This window comes from Notechis scutatus, chromosome 3 (assembly GCF_049901735.1).
Source record: "Notechis scutatus isolate UNSWTSFEM ecotype Mainland chromosome 3, rNotScu1.2, whole genome shotgun sequence".
NCBI lineage: Eukaryota > Metazoa > Chordata > Lepidosauria > Squamata > Elapidae > Notechis > Notechis scutatus.
In genome coordinates, this window is record NC_142011.1 from 60,940,253 (window position 1) to 60,957,783 (window position 17,531).

The 17,531-nt window shown below is 34.9% G+C and overlaps 1 protein-coding gene across 1 annotated transcript in view; it reads right to left on the minus strand.

Moving 5' to 3' along the window:
• TRABD2B (TraB domain containing 2B) overlaps positions 1-17,531 on the minus strand; it is a 254,239-nt gene that overhangs the window by 183,073 nt on the left and 53,635 nt on the right. The gene's annotated exons all lie outside the window — the stretch shown is intronic.

A 17,531-nucleotide genomic window follows, 5' to 3' on the forward strand; every position in this document is an offset into this window, starting at 1 on the left:
AGAAGAGCAGCATCTTCGGTGTTAATCTTTATGACACTTTTAAAAACTTGGTTTTCCAATCTGCATGTGTGAACTGCAACAAGAGTACACTGAGATATCTGAATAGGTGGTTAATTGATTCAAAATATAAAGTAGTGTGGTTTTATGATGGAAATATTTTAAGTGTTGGTTATAGTTTATTGTTTGATTTTTAATCACTGTGTTATTATGTATTGTTGCTTATGAGTCACTTAGATCAGGGGTCTCCAACATCTTGTCCATGGCCTGGATCCTCTTGGGACCAGGTCACACAAGCAGCTGGTGAGGATACAAATCTCCATTTGTAGGCACACTTGCGAACTCATCCCCTTCCTCCTGCCCCCACTGCCACTGATGGTCCATGGAGCCAGAAAAGTTGGGAACCGCTGACTTAGACTGAAGCAACATAAATGCATTTGCAGTACATAAATCCTTATGCTACAACATCTAGATCATTGATGTTTCCAGTGCAATCCAATCAAATAATATATGGTCAACATTTGCCATTTCTAATGGTATTCCAGCAACTCTAACTTAATATTCATCCAAAAATCAATTTTTGTGTTAAAAGGAATGTACAATTGTAATAACTCTAATATTCCAAGAAAAAAATGAGAATAACCTACTTTTTCCCAGTATGAAGTCCTTCATATTCTTAATAATACAATGAAAATAAATCATGTTGTTAATTCATATTTATTCTTATGTAACAATGCAAATTACACAGTACATCCATAAAAACACTCCATAAAGAGGCAACATGATAGCAAGATTTTCATAACACTAATTGTTGGCACTAATATTTTTTCATATGTTTAATAACCTTTTCATTCCAAGATACATATCTATGGAGATTCTCAGTCATCCAGGGCAAGGTTGTCCCAAAGGTGCTTTTTTTTTCAAGAGGCAACTGGACTAAGGAGGAGCTGAAGAAGCTTCTTGGATGAGAATCGAAACATCTTCAAAGAAAAACCAGAAAGTCCTGTTGCCTCTTGAAAAAAACACCTTTGGGATTCCAAGATACAGTTGTTGAATTTACTTATTATTAATTTGTAGCACTTTAACTCATTGTTTCGTTGTAAAGTTCAGTTCTACAGGCTTCCAAAAAAAATCAACAACCAGAAAATTGTATTCAGCCTTGCAATTTAAAAATCAAGATAAAAATGAAAAGGATGAAGAAAGAGCAGAAAACTCAATTTTAAAAAACAACTCCCAAACCTAGCTTCTGATTGATTATGTGCAATCAGGCCAGTTTCAAACACATAGATAGATTTTTATCATAATGATCTGCCCCTAATTTGGCTTTTCAGGTCTTCCACTGGTTCATCTTCTAGCCAGCATTTCTTAAAAATCTGCTATACCAGTTTAAAGCTGGAAAAACTGCAGTCTCGTATAACTCTATGAGATATAATTGCAACATTTGATGTGTTAAGTCTACTAATATACGTTATAAATTATAAGTGCTAAATACACAGTTTTACAAAAAGTTATTCTTTTCCAAAAGACATAAATACCACAGTAGTAATACCTGGGTGGTTTGTGGCTTATAGCTTTAGCTTTCTGTAGTTAAGCTTCTGTTGATTTTGGTAAGAGCAACAGTGCGCAGCTCTAAAACACTACCACCTAACAATGTGACTTGATGTCAGAAATTCCATAAAATCTTTATTGTAAAAGACACATGCCTATAAATTATCCTCTTTATTCTTTTTGGTGAGCTTCCAAAGTATAATCAGATTCACAGGGGCTTGCTTTGACTCTTCCTCTTTCTTTACGTTTTGATGTTTTCCTGTCTCTGCTACTAGAATGTATATTTGAGAGGATCATAAACTATCCCATTTTGTTCATGGAACATAATTACAGGGAACATAAATTTGTTTTTAATGGGCATGTCTATCTTTCCACAGATGAAGAAAAAAGGACAAAATGAGACTTTCTAAAAAAAAAATTAAAACTCCATGAAAGGAGTTTGAACTAATAACAATTATTCCAGTTGTTTAACATTGTTTAATTCCTCTTCTGTTCAACTTGAAAGGAATGAAGAACAGAGAGAAGTGCAATTTCTTCTTTAAAATGAAGTTGAGGAACTAATCCTGAGTTCCTACAAATGTTACAAACATTAGGTTACAATTCTAGGCATATTTATGAGAGTAATTTAGAGAGATTGGAAAGGTTTGGGATTTTTGCTCCTCATCTTCTTTCCATGAGCCTCACAAGGTCAGGAACAGTCACTGTTTCTACATAAATTGCTTAAAATAGCATAAATACAACAAAAATTACCAAAGGAAGTAATGGGAACAATAAAATAAGGACAGAATTCAAGATATTGCGGATGTTACAAGGGACATAAAAACACCTCCTATGGAACTGATGTCCTAATCTGCATTAAATGCAATTAATCTCATCATAGTTTAGTCCTTGTCTACCTGTACTGAGGAACAGATTTTGAGGGGTTGCTGCTCACGGTCTGCTGTTTAATGCCCGCTGTTTTTTCAAAAAAGAATTATTTAAATACTTCCTGGAGAGACTTTCCTGCTCTGGGTCCCATCAACTAGTATGGGAAAATAAAGACATCCAGTTCTCTCTTGATGATCAGAGACAAGATTTTTATCCCTTCTGTATATTTCTTTCTGACACAGCTCTGATTCTTAATTAAATTTTGAAATACAAGTAGTCCTCAACTTATGACCCCAACTGAACCCAAAATTTATGTTGCTAAGTGAGACAGTTAAGTTAATTTTGCCTCATTTTATGACCTTTATAACTGCAGCTATTAAGTTGGTTACATGGTTGTTAAGTGAATCTGGCTTCCCCATTGTCCTTGCTTGTCAGAAAGTAGAAAAAGTGGATCCGCATGAGCCCAGGACCCAGCAATGGTCATAAGTATGAACTGGTTGTCAAGCATCCAAATGTTGATTAGGTGACCACGGGGATGCTGCAATGGTCATAAGTGTGGAAAATGGTCATAAGTCACTTTTCTCAGTGCTGTTGTAACTGCAAACGATCACTAAATGAACTGTTGTAAGTTGAGGACTATCTGTAAACTTGATATATAGATGTATATGGTGGATTCAAGAGTAATAGTGGCTAAAAGTTTACTTAACGTTTTTTCAGGTCTTAGCTTTTTGTACTGAAGCAGTAATAAAACCATAGCAGAAACATTGAAGAAAGCTTATCTGATATGTTTACTTAGATTAATAAATTAACCTGAGATAGATAGATAGATAGATAGATAGATAGATAGATAGATAGATAGATAGATAGATAGATAGACAGACAAAACTAGATTTGCACATTTCAGTGTGAATACCAAGTATGATTCATTCTCTTAATACCAAGTCCAAAGACTTATTTTGCAATATTTATTTTATTTATTTATTTGATTTGTCAATTGTTTACAAGATAATAAGTACAAGTGTATACATATATTAGGCTAAATATATTAGGCTAAAAATGCATGTTCCATCTAAACATTTCAAAATTACATTTTTCAATAAAATCAATAATAAAAGTTAGTGGAGAGGAACAACTTTCTTGTGGAATTTTAATAAGGTCTTAAAATAACATTTTCTTGATCAGTCTTTGAATTGTGGATTTACTTTTGATGAAGCTTTCTTAATTATGGGTTATTTTAATTGTGGGTTGATTTTTAATAAAACTCTCACCTGCTGACATTGTATGAGTTAAAATTTCCAAGGCAAGATGGAGTGAATTCTGCAGAAGAGAACCTGCTGAAAGGACTAGTTATCAAAAAATGTAACTTTACCAAATTGTTTAAAAAAATTAAAACAATAAAAAGCAACATTTGTTCTTTTCTATTCTACTAGGATTTTAATGATGGCCTAGGTTTTTAATGATTTCAGGATTGGCAATCTAAATTGCTGGAATGTTTAGCCAAAACTAAAGCCTTAAGAGAAGATTGTATCCTTCCTGAATTATTAAAGAATCGTCTAGACTGGTGGATTGCTACAATTGCCAACCATTTTTTATACAATTATGGAAAGGGAGCACTAATTGGAATGTAAGAATCTCTGCCTCCATCTGTAAATAGGACATTGAAAAATAGCAATTATCATACCAGCATTAAGTGAAATTACGATATAAATATCTTCTTTATAGACCTGCATTTAAAACATACTTAAAATGTTTTGTGAATTCTAGTTACTATAGTAAAGGGTGTACAGCTGGACAAAATGCAGAAAGTAATAAAGAAGGAGTTGGAGCAACTTCTTTATGCTTCAGCATGGAAAAAAGACTAATGCATTGATGGAGCTATTTAAAATTATATTCCATGCATTATAGAATAAATGGATTGGAAAGTATTTTATTTCTCCATGTACTAGAATTTGGGATAATTCAATAAAGCTTCATTTGGATGTTCAGGATAGATTTCAATTATTTTATAACTGAATTCTGAAATTTATTGTCAGAAAATCTGGTGAGGCCTACCATTCTGAAAGGCTTTAAAAGGAGTTTATATCAGGTCATGGAATCTGATCTGTATTTCCAGTATCAAAGGCAGAGTTGGACCAGTCCATTGGTCACTGATTTTACTTCAAAATATATTTAGGAGTTTGGTTTAGTAACTGTGGAAACAGAAGCAGATATAAAAAAAATTGTTGGTTCAGTGCAAACCTGTTTTATCTAGTTTTATCTTTATTTAGTTTATCTTTATTTTTATCTTTATTGTTATGTATAAAATGCTGATCAAACACTTGTATTAATTAGCAATCAGCCCAGGCATGGAAAAGTAGATTGGGCACAAAGTCTCTACTGATTACTTAAATGTTATAACTGAGGATAAGGTCAAATCTTCTCTTGCTTTATTTTTAAATCAGAGGTAATATCTCGTTTTGTAACATGCAACGGCACAAATGTGTCAGCAATGGGGGGTCAATGGGTGTTTTGGTCGGAATACTCTAGATTTCCAATTACTTAGACTGTCTATGCTGACTCACCCTTCCTAAGAGGTCTTTAGCTTAAATCGGATAACCTACTCCCTGCTTTTCCTTTTAAATTATTCACAACTATTATACATTTACTTATTATCTTGTAAACAATTGGCAAATCAAATAAATAAATAAAATAAAATAAATAAATAAATTTAGGAATCACAATAATATAAGCTTCCCCAAAAGAAGCTGCTACAGGACCTGATTCAAACATATTCTAGTAACAAGGTTAAATATTTGTATGTCTGATGCCACTGTACCATGCACTTGCCAAACAACTAAGTGCAAACAACAACAACCCAGAATTAAAGCTGAGCCTGTAACAGGGAACATACCACCATTTTGGGTGAGTGGTTCGAATGTTTGCTCTTAATGTTAGGAAGTATTTTAAAAACATTGAATATTTGAAAATGATCTATCCTAACTCAAATCCATTTTTCTAGTTTCTGTTCTATGGATTAAGACAGAATACATAAGGTCAATATTCCCCTACAGTCTCATCTTTTTCGAGGTTAAATGTGAATTTTTCTGAATGAAACCAGTGTCTTAAGCTTCTCCTTATTGCCCTTCTCTGAATTTTGTTTCATTGAATCTTTGTTAAAATATACTGCCCAGAACTGGACACAATATTCACATTTTTTGAACCACACCCATTATTTAGACAGCATACTTCTATTGATAATTTCTAAAATTACATTTTTACAGCCAGAAAATTGTTCACAAATACTTTTGCCCGCCATTATAGCCATGTTCATTTGGTAACAAAATCATCAGAAAAAGTCTGATAATGCTAATGCATTTATTAAAAGTCATAATATCTTGCTGCAGGAAGTAAGATCCTCTTCCTGTCTTTTAGCCTTCAGGAAAAGCCTTAAAATCTGACCGGCATGGGGTCCTAAAGAAGAAGCTGCTAGCTGGAGGTGATTGGTGCACAAACAGAGACGAATCCTGCATCTTTCTTCTCCCAACCCATGTTTTTATAGTTTGTTTTATTTTTTAAATATAATTTTAAACTGTTCTTATATTTCTTCAACCATAACAATACAAAAGCACACAATGGATACAAACTCAAGGTAAATCACACCAAACTTGATTGCAGGAAATAGGACTTCAGCAACAGAGTGGTCAATGTCTGGAATACTCTACCTGACTCGGCGGTTTCTTCCCCAAACCCCAAAAACTTTAACCTTAGACTGTCTACTATTGACCTCACCCCTTTTCTAAGAGGTCTGTAGGGGGCATGCATAAGCGCACCAACGTGCCTACCGTCCCTGTCCTATTGTTTCTTTTTTATTTTTCTTATATATATCCATTTCATGTATTCATAACTATGTTTATACTTATACCTATTATCTTGTAAGCGATTGTCAAATCAAATCAAATCAAATCAATAAATAAATAAATTTGGTGCATTGGCTAAGTTGCAAGAAATACCACTTGCCAGCAAGCAAGAACTGGTGGGACCATTAAAAAAAAATAGAAAATGAAAAAGCGAAAGTACTCTAGAACTTTAAAATTCAAACAGACAGGTTTCTGCCACATAATATACCAGACTTAACAATTGTTGATAAGAAAGACCAAAAAAAATCTGGATAGTGGAGCTGTCAGTAGCTGGAGACAGCAGAATAGAAGAGAAAGAACTGGAGAAGGTAACAAATACAAAGACCTGCAAATAGAAATAGAACAAATGTGGAAAGCAAAGGTAGCACCAATAGTAATAGTTGCTTTAGGTGTAATCCCAAAACAACTGTAGTACCATTGGCAATGGCATCATTAATATGCTAAAGGCGGCTTTACTGAGAATAGCTTACATCCTGCAACAATACCTTTAAACACCATCAAACTTCCACATCTGCCTATGCCAGGTCTTTAGGAAGGACTCAATAGATGGATAAAAATGTCAGATCCAGTCTAAACATGTGGCTGACTGTGTGACAAACCATAATAATATATAATAATAGTTCATCTTATCGGATGCATATTTATGATCAAATGCACGCCTCTTAATAAAATTTGATAGCACAAAAAGGTGCTACCAGACCTCTGACATGATATGCTTGCCAGATATCTCTCTTTTTCATATTGCTACACTTGGTTTTAGATTCTTCAATGTTTTACTTTGCATTTAGAACTCTTCGTTTCATCAGTTCCATTTCTATATTTTCAGCCCATATTTTTTAATACATCATGATAAGTACAGGTCCCACTTAGTTTTTATAGCTGTTGTTTTGCAATTTAATCTACCTATTTCCTCATTTAGATTTAGTGGGGGAAATGTTGAAAGTTCTTAATTTCTACACATTTTACTTCCAAACTGAGTTCATTCTAATAGGGAAAAAAGTATACTTATTTTAAAAACACATAGACATAATTAAGTGACCACAGCTCAGATATTCCATTGTTTTTATCAATTCTCATTTCCTACATGCCTACATAAATTAAATATATAGAATGTCTGTCTGGAAAATACAGGAAGGTAGACTACAATTATCAGGGTGGTCTTGGAACAGAGAATGAAGGACAAGGAACAAATATGATTCCAGGATATAATAACATTCATCTTTCCAGATTGCTCTCACAAAGGCTTCTGGAATAAGAAAAATAAAAATGATTTTGGCAGAAGCTGCTTTCTGTTCACACCAAGAAGGCAATCCTAGCTACCAATCTCCCTCCATTGGATTCTCAGTGTGTACTTTAAAAAGTACACACTCATAACTAAGGACATCTGAAACCCAAATCAAATAGGCAAAAATGTGATTTATCGTCATGCAGCTAAAAAACTAGAATATATTTTTCTTTTTTAAATCTGCTGCCAGAATGGAAGGCTGTATGGTGCTGAATTATGCTTAAGAATGTTGAAAAGCTTTTTTAAAATGTTTTTTCCCCACAGTCTCCTTCACAGTGACTGGTTTTTATCTTCTTTCAAAGGCATCATGTGTGAAAAAATCGGCAGGCAAATAGTAAAGAAATTAACTATTGGTCTCAATTCAAATTCAGGCCAATGGCACTGAGTTCCTGTTTTTATAAATATTTGTAACTTGCCCAAGAAAGATATAGCCATGTTTCAAAAGTGTCAGCAAGTTATTTGCCCAAATATGGCTCTTATTCTGAAGCTTTCGAAATGGGAAGGTGTGAAGGAATGTAGACTTGATCTTTGGAATGGGGAAAAATGAGGCAACCATTAAGGGGAGACTTTCAGAAAAGATGATTCAGTGGAGGACTGCGTGAGAAACAAACTCAAAAATAATCCCATCTTGATTTTGCTTTATATAAGATGAGGCAGACAGAAACTCTTGACAAGATTTCAAGATTCTGTCACTCCACCCTACAATAATAAAGAACATTCCTGCCATGCCTATTTCTTGACCCCGCCACCTTGAAAGGAAGGAAAAAGAAGAATGAATCAGCAAGTGGAAAGAAAGGATGTCCATAATTTATTTTGATTAGCACACTATCCCTCACTGACAAAAGACCCAGCCCAGCTGCATAAGGACCCCATTATTTACTCCTCAAAGAATACTGCTATGAAATATAATGGTTCTCATGCACCTGTGCATGTAGGTAACATATGGAAAAGTAGAAAGGGTAGTTAAACCATGTTGCTAATAAAACCAGAGCCTTTTTAAAAAGAGACTCTAAAGGCATCAACCAGCAATAGCAGTAGCATTTAGACTTAAATACCACTTCATAGCTTTACAGCCCTCTCTAGGCAGTTTACAGAGTCAGCATATTGCCCCCAACAATCTGGGTCCTCATTTTACTGACCTTAGAAGGATGGAAGGCAGAGCCAACCTTGAGCTGGTCAGGATAGAACTCCTGGAATAAGCAGTGAGTTAGCCTGCAGTACTGCATTCTAACCACTGGGCCACCACTGCTCCTTTATACCATGTTGTATCCCAGAATTATCTTTTACTAGATGGCTATCATAATTTATTTCCAAATCACTGATACTGAACCATCCATTGATCTATCCAACCATCAATCTTCCTATCTTTCCCCCAGAAGCTCAAGTTGGCTTACATGGGATTGATTCTCCTTTCAATTTGTCCCTGTAACCAAGTCTCATTTTCATACTGTTGTTATTATGTTGCATAATAACTGTTACAATCTAAATAGTGTTAGGAAAAATCTTGTCTGTTTGTTTCCTATAATTGGACAAAAGTAGATCCTAGGGTGACAGTTTTTGAATCAAAGTACCTCAGATGGGATAATTTAAAGAATATGTCCAAAACCTGGGAACTATTACTGCAGTGGGATTGAAATTTCAAGAATCTTCAGGCCTGGAATCTATTAGCAGCCTTGATTGCTGCAGCACTGCAACGCAAATTTTGCAGTGTTACACTGCCATGCTGTCATAGTCAGCCACATGATTTGTGATGGTTCATGCCAGCATCCCATAAGCCACATCAGTGGGGAAGCTGGCAGGAAGTCAAAGGTTGTTTTCACTATCACTGGGCGTTTCACCCCCGTAATGATTCTGTTTATCTGTTTAGTTAAGGAAATATATCTGAAATGATGATCCAACAATTCATGAGTTGTGTAGTTTCTAATAAACCATATAGACCACAATTTATAGACTACATTAATGGGTAGCATTATATAAATTAATGAATACATCTTGCATTATAGGATGAGCTAAGAGAGACTAAGTAGCCAAATAAGAGTATCTGAGCGTACAGTAGACTTCACATGGATGTCCATAGTCTAAGTATGATAATACTTATCACACAATGCTGCCTTTCTTTTGTGTTCATTCCATTCCTTGATTTACATTTAAGTGTTCTCTGTACATAAAAATCAAATGACTAATGGATTCCTATCTACTGCAAAGAGCAATATCCTAGAACACATTGTTACAACATGGTATTAGTCCTCAAGTGAAAAACAGTGATTCCTTCTCTTTAAGCTACATCAATCATCTTCACCTTCTTCATCATCATCATCATTTCTGCCAACTGCCCGCACCCAGTTATTGATTTCACTTACTGCCATTTAGAAAGTTTTGTTCAAGTGGGACTTTACTTGGTTAACATTCTAAGAGTCACGATGGCCAAGAATTAGTTTTGATTCAAACTGCATTCTATTTCACAAGAGTTATTTCACAGATTTGAAATAAAATGTATCCATGAAACCAAGGCGGTCTGGAAAAACAAATCTAAACATTTTCAGATTTGATTTTAGTATGTTTTAGTATTTCATGACCTTTCTCATCTGCTCTTAAGACTGATCTGTTCTCTCAGGAGAACTTTTTTCTATGGGAACATTGGATATTCTTGATGAAAAATCTACTTTATCAACATTTCTCCCAGGTTTTGGCAGAAGTATTGGGTGAGGTTAATTGGAGTTGTAATCTAAGCATTTAGCACAGGGGTGTCCAACCTTGGCAACTTAAAGACTTGTGGACTTCAACTCCCAGAGTTCCTCAGCCAGCAAAGCTGGCTGAGGAATTCTGGGAGTTGAAGTCCACAAGTCTTAAAGTTGCCAAGGTTGGACACCCCTGATTTAGCATCAGTTGTACAAGTCTGCTCGAAGCAACTATCGCTGCTTGAGGAATATCAAAATACTGTGGCTGAGTGATCAAGGTTTGGATCTAAATCCTTTAAACTCTGGAAGTATTTAAGGCCATGCTTTGGGTTCAGTTTGCCATAAATACAAAGTTTCAACCTGTACACGATATATTTGATATATCAACTCTAAGTGTGGTGCATTTAACATAACATTAGCATTTTAGCTAAAAACCTGGGTTAATACTCCTTTTAATAATACTGAGAAAATTTAAATCAAGGCAATTACATTTCTAAATTTAAATTATAATTATGACCTACAGTGAAAAGTAACTTTATTACTACCATTACAGATTATTATTGTTATACATAATAAACATTTATTATGTATAACAATAATAAGTTTAAGTTTAAAGTTGACTCTTGAAAAATTGTTTTCAGCTGAAAACTTGTTATCAAAGCAATTCATTTTCAAGATATCAGAAAACAAATAAAATAATATTCCTTTGACATGATTGTATTTTAAACAGCATGAATGATTAACTTGATTTAACACAATGACCAATCTTAAACAAGGTACTTTTGTCCAAGAATATTTTATTTGGCAATTTTGGGCTAGAAGTAGCAATCAGTACAGAATTGAAAAGTAGCACATTTAGGCTTCAGCTATCCGTCAACTAGGAATAAACAACACATCAAGAAGGCTATCATGCAATGGTGCTTCTCTTTCTCGTCTCATCTTTTTCTCACCCCGTATTTCCTTAGATTTTAAACCCAATTTATACTCAAGCTTGTTAGGTATAACATTGATACCCAACAAGGTTTGGATGGATAAATATATAAACTAAGGTATCATAGTTTAAGTGTTTGTAACTTTAAGCACCACACTGCATGTAATTAGCCAATTAAGGGTGCGGTTAGAAACTGCAATAAGAGGAAGCAGGAGAAAGCTGGAAAGCTTACTGCTTACTGCTTACTGCATAGTGCTTTACCGTTTGTTTACTGCTGTTTACTGCTGGATACAACTGTTTATTACTGTTTTACTGCGACTGTCTACTGTTTGATCGTCCTACTGAATATCCAGCGTTATCCTCTGGAGAAAGGCATCGGAGGAGGAGAAGATATCTTTATCGGCTGATAAAGATATAGTAAGGACTATTACCTGGACTGAGTTAATGAGTCTTACTGAATGGATATATTGTGAATGACATACGGACTGATTGACAATGCTTAAACTCTAACTGGATTAAAAACTATTTAAACTACAAACAGTGTTTGTGTTCAGTGTGTGTATACTCTAAAACCCTTCATCTCTCATTTGGCTGCCTGGCTTGACTGCTGCTGCATACTCTGCTAGGGGTTTATCCCCAAACACTAACAAAGCTTTATGTTCAGCATTCTAAGAATTTTACTAACTTTACAAATATAATAACACCAACATATTTTCTCTATAATGTAAATGAAAAACATGGCACAATAATAGTTTATCTCTCTCTCAGCCATTGCAGACTTTTGACCAAAAAATGAGAATCCTAACAGAATCCCACAAGTCCCTTCAAACTCCTAATTGCACTTATTTTGGATGATGTTCAGTCCAGCTCAAGTAATACTATTGACTGAACCTGACTGGTCTTACAAAAAAGCCAGACCCAGTTGGATGTGGTTAGTATTTGAATTAGCAGGAAATCCTAGGCCTGTAAAGTAGACAGGTTGAAAACAAAAATACCCTGGAAGACAGCAGTAGCATATATTTGCCAAACAACTACATGAACACATCCATATAATCACCAGAATTCAATTTTATTAAAAAGAATGTAAAGGTACATCTCAATTGGGGTAACAGGATGTTCTGAGAATTGGAATGAAATAGGATACAGAGCATGATAGGTGTTAAATCTCCTCATTCCTAAATTGGGCATTCCATAATATTATCTTTCAATGACATTATGGAACTCATAAGCCCACCCAAACATGGCTGTCACTGAAAGCAGCATTTGATTTATCACTCTGTTTTCTCCCCACAATCCCATGTACAGAATCTCTAGAGAAAGTGTTCTGTGATTTCAATTATGCAATATAACCTTATGGCGCATGCCAGACATAACTGGTTTGGTTGAGGATTTTAACCATTAATTACTGATCAGTAATATAATATGGCAGGATTTCTATATTACATCTGAGCCTTAGTAACTGAAAAGTACCATCTGATTTTTTTTCAAGGTGAATAAATCTACCTACATCACCATTCTGTTTATGGCAAGTAAGTCATATGATCTGTTTGCCACAAGTAAATGGAACAGCAAAAACATCTGACATAAAAATTGTGGTCATGTTACTAGTATTTACAAGACTAAAAAAAACTGATATCATCTTACAGTGGTTATCCTTTAAATGTGGCCAGTTAAGGAAGTGGTTATCTCTAAAAGCCCAACATTCTATATACTCTTGAGGAAAAGTCTTTTTTTTTCTTTTTAGGGTAAAGATACATTTCAGATGCATTAGATTATTAAGAAGATTTGGAAGTTCCACAAATATGAACAAATTTCCTTTGAGTTAAATGCCACTAAATATTCAAGTTGTAAAATCCATTTGCCAAACAATGAGATATATTTGTACACTACTCACATCCAAGTTGATGAGCATTACACAACGCTAACTCTAGCACATAATGTTTAAATCTAACTACACTATAATTATTTACAAATACATATGCTACTAATTAAATTTCTTTCATCAGTGCCAGTTTATTCTCTATTTCTACTGAGAGATACACAAGGGTAGATTTAAAAGAAAAGAAAAATAAACTAAGTAGTATATAATGTATTTATTTTGTTTATTCTATTTGTATGCTGCCAAATCTATTAGGGACTCCTGAATGATTCTAATCACACTCACAGTTCAAATATTCACACTATAAATAACAAGAAAATGAAAAATCCACAGTATAACATAATTAGATCCATACAAGAACTTAGCATCAAAAACAATTTTATGGTGATATTTTGATGAGGCAAATACTGAGGAGCATTAACAAAAATATAAATAAAAATGGAAACAACAGACTAACTTACAAATGCTTCCTAGAAAATCTGTTTGTTAAATAACTTCTGAGACATTGCAACAAACAGAGCCTTGGGTCTAAGGGGAGACTAACCCATAAGGCTGGGCTACAACAGCAAAACAACAACTTCTGGATTCAGCTTCCCTCATTTTTTTAAAGTGATGTGCAAACAAGCTTGTTCCCAGATGAATCTGCTGGATGGGCTGATTCTGGATGGAGAATCACCAATCCATATAAAAAGTCATAGGTCAAAACTAGGACTTTGAACTGTACCCAGAGCTGCTTCGAATAACTATTGGCAACTGATGCAGGGCCTTCTTGTAATAGAACTAAGCTTATGAGAGAATAGCTTTATAAAGCAAGAAAGCTTGAGGAAATCCTTCCTTTTTGAAATATTAAAGCCACCAAGTCTTTTGAGAGGCTCATGTACATAGCTGCTTCAAAGAGTCTCCCTGGTTATCTATGCATGTGCACATGCAGATTTGACTGGCTAAATAAATTACTTTGATTTCCAGGACCACCCACTCACACGATGACTCAGATGACACTTGTACTAAGAGTACAACTAAGCAAAGCAAGCTGTGTATGCACATTCCCACAGACAGATAAGCCCATCTTTTGAAGTACCATGCCAGCTTTCCAAAGCAGGTCTGCTTCAGCAAGGGAAGTTTCACTTATGTTAATAAAAGATTTGCACAGCTATTATTCTGCAGGCAGTACCTAGCTATATCAGCAAGGCTTTTTAAATGATGGTAGTATGTCCCTTTCTCTGTCTTTGCCATACCAAAGATTGAATCCGTTTCATTATTCAAAGTAAAATTTACAGTTTCATCCTGTAGGAAAAATGCCAGGCAAAAGAATGGGATTCCTTAATGTTTGCATAGTGTACAAAAGTACAAGAACACAAACATCAGCACTAAATACAAAAAACTGCCACTGTTCTCTTGAGATACAGGGAAGTATTAGGAAATAGCATGGGTGTGATGTGCAATTGGCATGATTACTCCCTGCCAAGGGAGTCCCCAAGGATATTTGGAAAGAAGAACGGGAAAAAGAAACATCATACCCTCCCAAAAAGGCAGAACCAATCTGCAAGCCAACTTATTTTTTCAATTAATTCTTTTGCTCATTATTTTATTTTTCAAATCAATTAGCATTACGAAAAAAAGTCATGAAATGAAGACAAAATATTAAACAATAGACAAAACGGCCCCAGTTCAGTCACAAATAGCTTATGGCCCCAAATAGGAATGTATATCCCTATCCACATCAAAAGATACTTCCAGATGGTTCTGTGATTTGGATGCACTTTCAGAATATCAATATTGGCCATGCATATGAAAACAGGCAAATATTTCTTCTTAGGTTGGCTTAACTATTTCAGTCTAAAACAATGGGGGGGGAATACCCTACAAATTAACCCATTTACTCTATTATTAACTTTCTTATTCATTACAACTGCATTTTATTCTCATCAGACAGGAGAGAGAGGAATGCCTCAGAAAAATCATGAAGTAGATTTTTACAGGAGCAACGTTCAATGTATGTGAGCTACATTTCATCCACTAGATGAGATTAAAATCTTCGCCAATGAAAATTGTTTAAAAAATATTTAAGAAATAAATAGGACATGCTGTCCCCTCAGTAATAAGCCCAACACTATAGGGATTTTTTTTTTTTGCTATATCAAGCAATAATCATTTATTATCTATTAAAGTCCTATAAAATTACCAAATTGCAGTCTAAGGTTGTCTCTAAAACATTAGCCAGGTCATAAGACACTGACATTGATTGTGTAACCTGACACACTAACAATCTTTCCCCTTTTTATTCTTCTTTCCTCTCTTGAGAATCAGAGGTTTTGTAACAGGAAGAGGAACATTGAATTAAATTTCTCAACCGCTTCTCTAGTTTTCATAATGCTGCTTTTCAAACTCCAGAGTTTGAAATGCTATAGATTCACTGATCATTTTATCCATGTGGATTACGGGATTTTTCTGAAATATTAAATATTTAAATATGTATAAAAACAGCAAACCTGTCAACGGTGATCAGAAATAACAAATTGTTTATCACTTTTAGTGGGGAATGAATTATGCATCTATTATAATAAGATACGAACACAACATTCCAAAATCCATTCAATTCATAAATCACATGCTTGGCTAGGCAGCTTGAACATGTAAAGGCTAGTCCCAGGTGGGCAGAATCAACCATAAAACTAATTGAATAGATTATATATTTGTCTATGAAAATATACTCTAAAAAGTGATTTAGTCGCCATTTAGTTTTGGGATTTGAATTGCAGTAAGTTGATGTCATGTTTTAGTTATTAGTTTCAGTATTAGATAATGTTCTATCTAATGTGTGTTTTCTTATAATCTTCCAATAATCTATTCCAAAAAAATGGTAGGGAGTTGTTTAGGGGAGAGGAAGGATACAGGGGGATGCATATGGACTGTAAAATAGGATGGATAAGCAATGGCTTCTTTAAACAAGGTTGATGGTACAAGCTTGAACAGCCCTTTTCAAAAGGGCTCATAAAAGAAGATGCTTTCATTGACAGATGATATGCCCTTTGAAATGATTGAAGACAGATTTACAGAGGCTCCGTTCTTTCCAATCTCTACCTTCCTGCTTTCACTCTAAAATGGATTATGTGACAGCATGTTAAACCAGGCTAACTGACTGGAAGAGGCCTAACATAGCCAGCAGAAGTCAATTAATCCTTTGCTTACACACAGCCTTTCTGAGCCAAGCTAACTTTTATATCCAAACCCCATTCTGTTTCACATTCTACATCACACTTCCACATCTACTGGGAAAGTATGTGAATTAGATGCATGTGGAGTCCAGGCAGGGATGGGTTTTTTTTTTTTTTTAATTAAGTTCAAACTTAAAAAGTGTTTCTCCTGAAGCAGGAAAACATTAACGCTTCTTCTCAAATGAATCCAATTTGGAAATCAAGAGAGATGGATTAACATTTCTGACAGATCCCTGGAGAAAGAAAGAAAAAGCACTTCAAAGACCCAAAGGTCAAATCGATGGGAGGATTCTCCTGATCTCCATCCGTAATGGTGATATTGCCATTATTTGACTGCGTTTCTCCAGGGCTGAATTCCAAAATGCCACAGTTAATCAGCTGATATTAGAAGAAAAGGAACATCTCACTCTCAGCATCAGGGCTTCTTAACCCATTCTATTGAGTTGGTGTCATTTACATAAACAGCAATGAAGGTTTATTATTCAAACTTGGTTTAAATTCAGCAGGCCAGATAATCTCTATTGCTATAGACAATACTGGAAATTTGAAGAGAAGGTTGATAGATGCTGAAATCTCTTTGTATGGATGACAAATGCCGGCACCACCAGATTACAGATGATTCTGTGCCTAAAGATCTCTTTCTATACAATAATGACCTGAAGAATTGCTTCTGTGGACTACTGCAGCAACGTGCATTTTCTGGAAGTCTTTTCCGGAATGTACGGATTGCATGCATTTTCCAGTTTTCTCTGCTCACATCTTTCCAAGATCTATTCAATGTTTTAAAAGCTAATTCAGGTGTCTGCCAGGGATCTGATAATTAGCAATTACATTAACTGCCTCTGCTTTTCATCATTCTATTTCAGCTAAATAGAGTTATCCTTTGTATGTTCCTTTGGGGGTGGTGACAAGGCTCAGCCCCATTTTCTTCACAGAGGCCCATGTTACTTGAACCATGTGTCATCGCTTGCTGCCCACTTGAGTGTAGGACTTCCTCTCAGTTGCATTAAGTGAAAAATTGTTCTCAGCAAAGGCTTTTATCTTTCTGAACACAGTCCAGCTAGCCTGGGTTTCTTCAAAAATGTATCCCATCTGCTTCCGATTTGGCCAACAGCAGCTATTCAAGGTAGATGTACTCTTATTTATTTAATTAGGGCCTCATCCCTAGGGATCTTTCTTTTTGCTCTGGTTTTATTATGCCTGCTCTTCATTTCCGGAACATTTTTGAATATCTT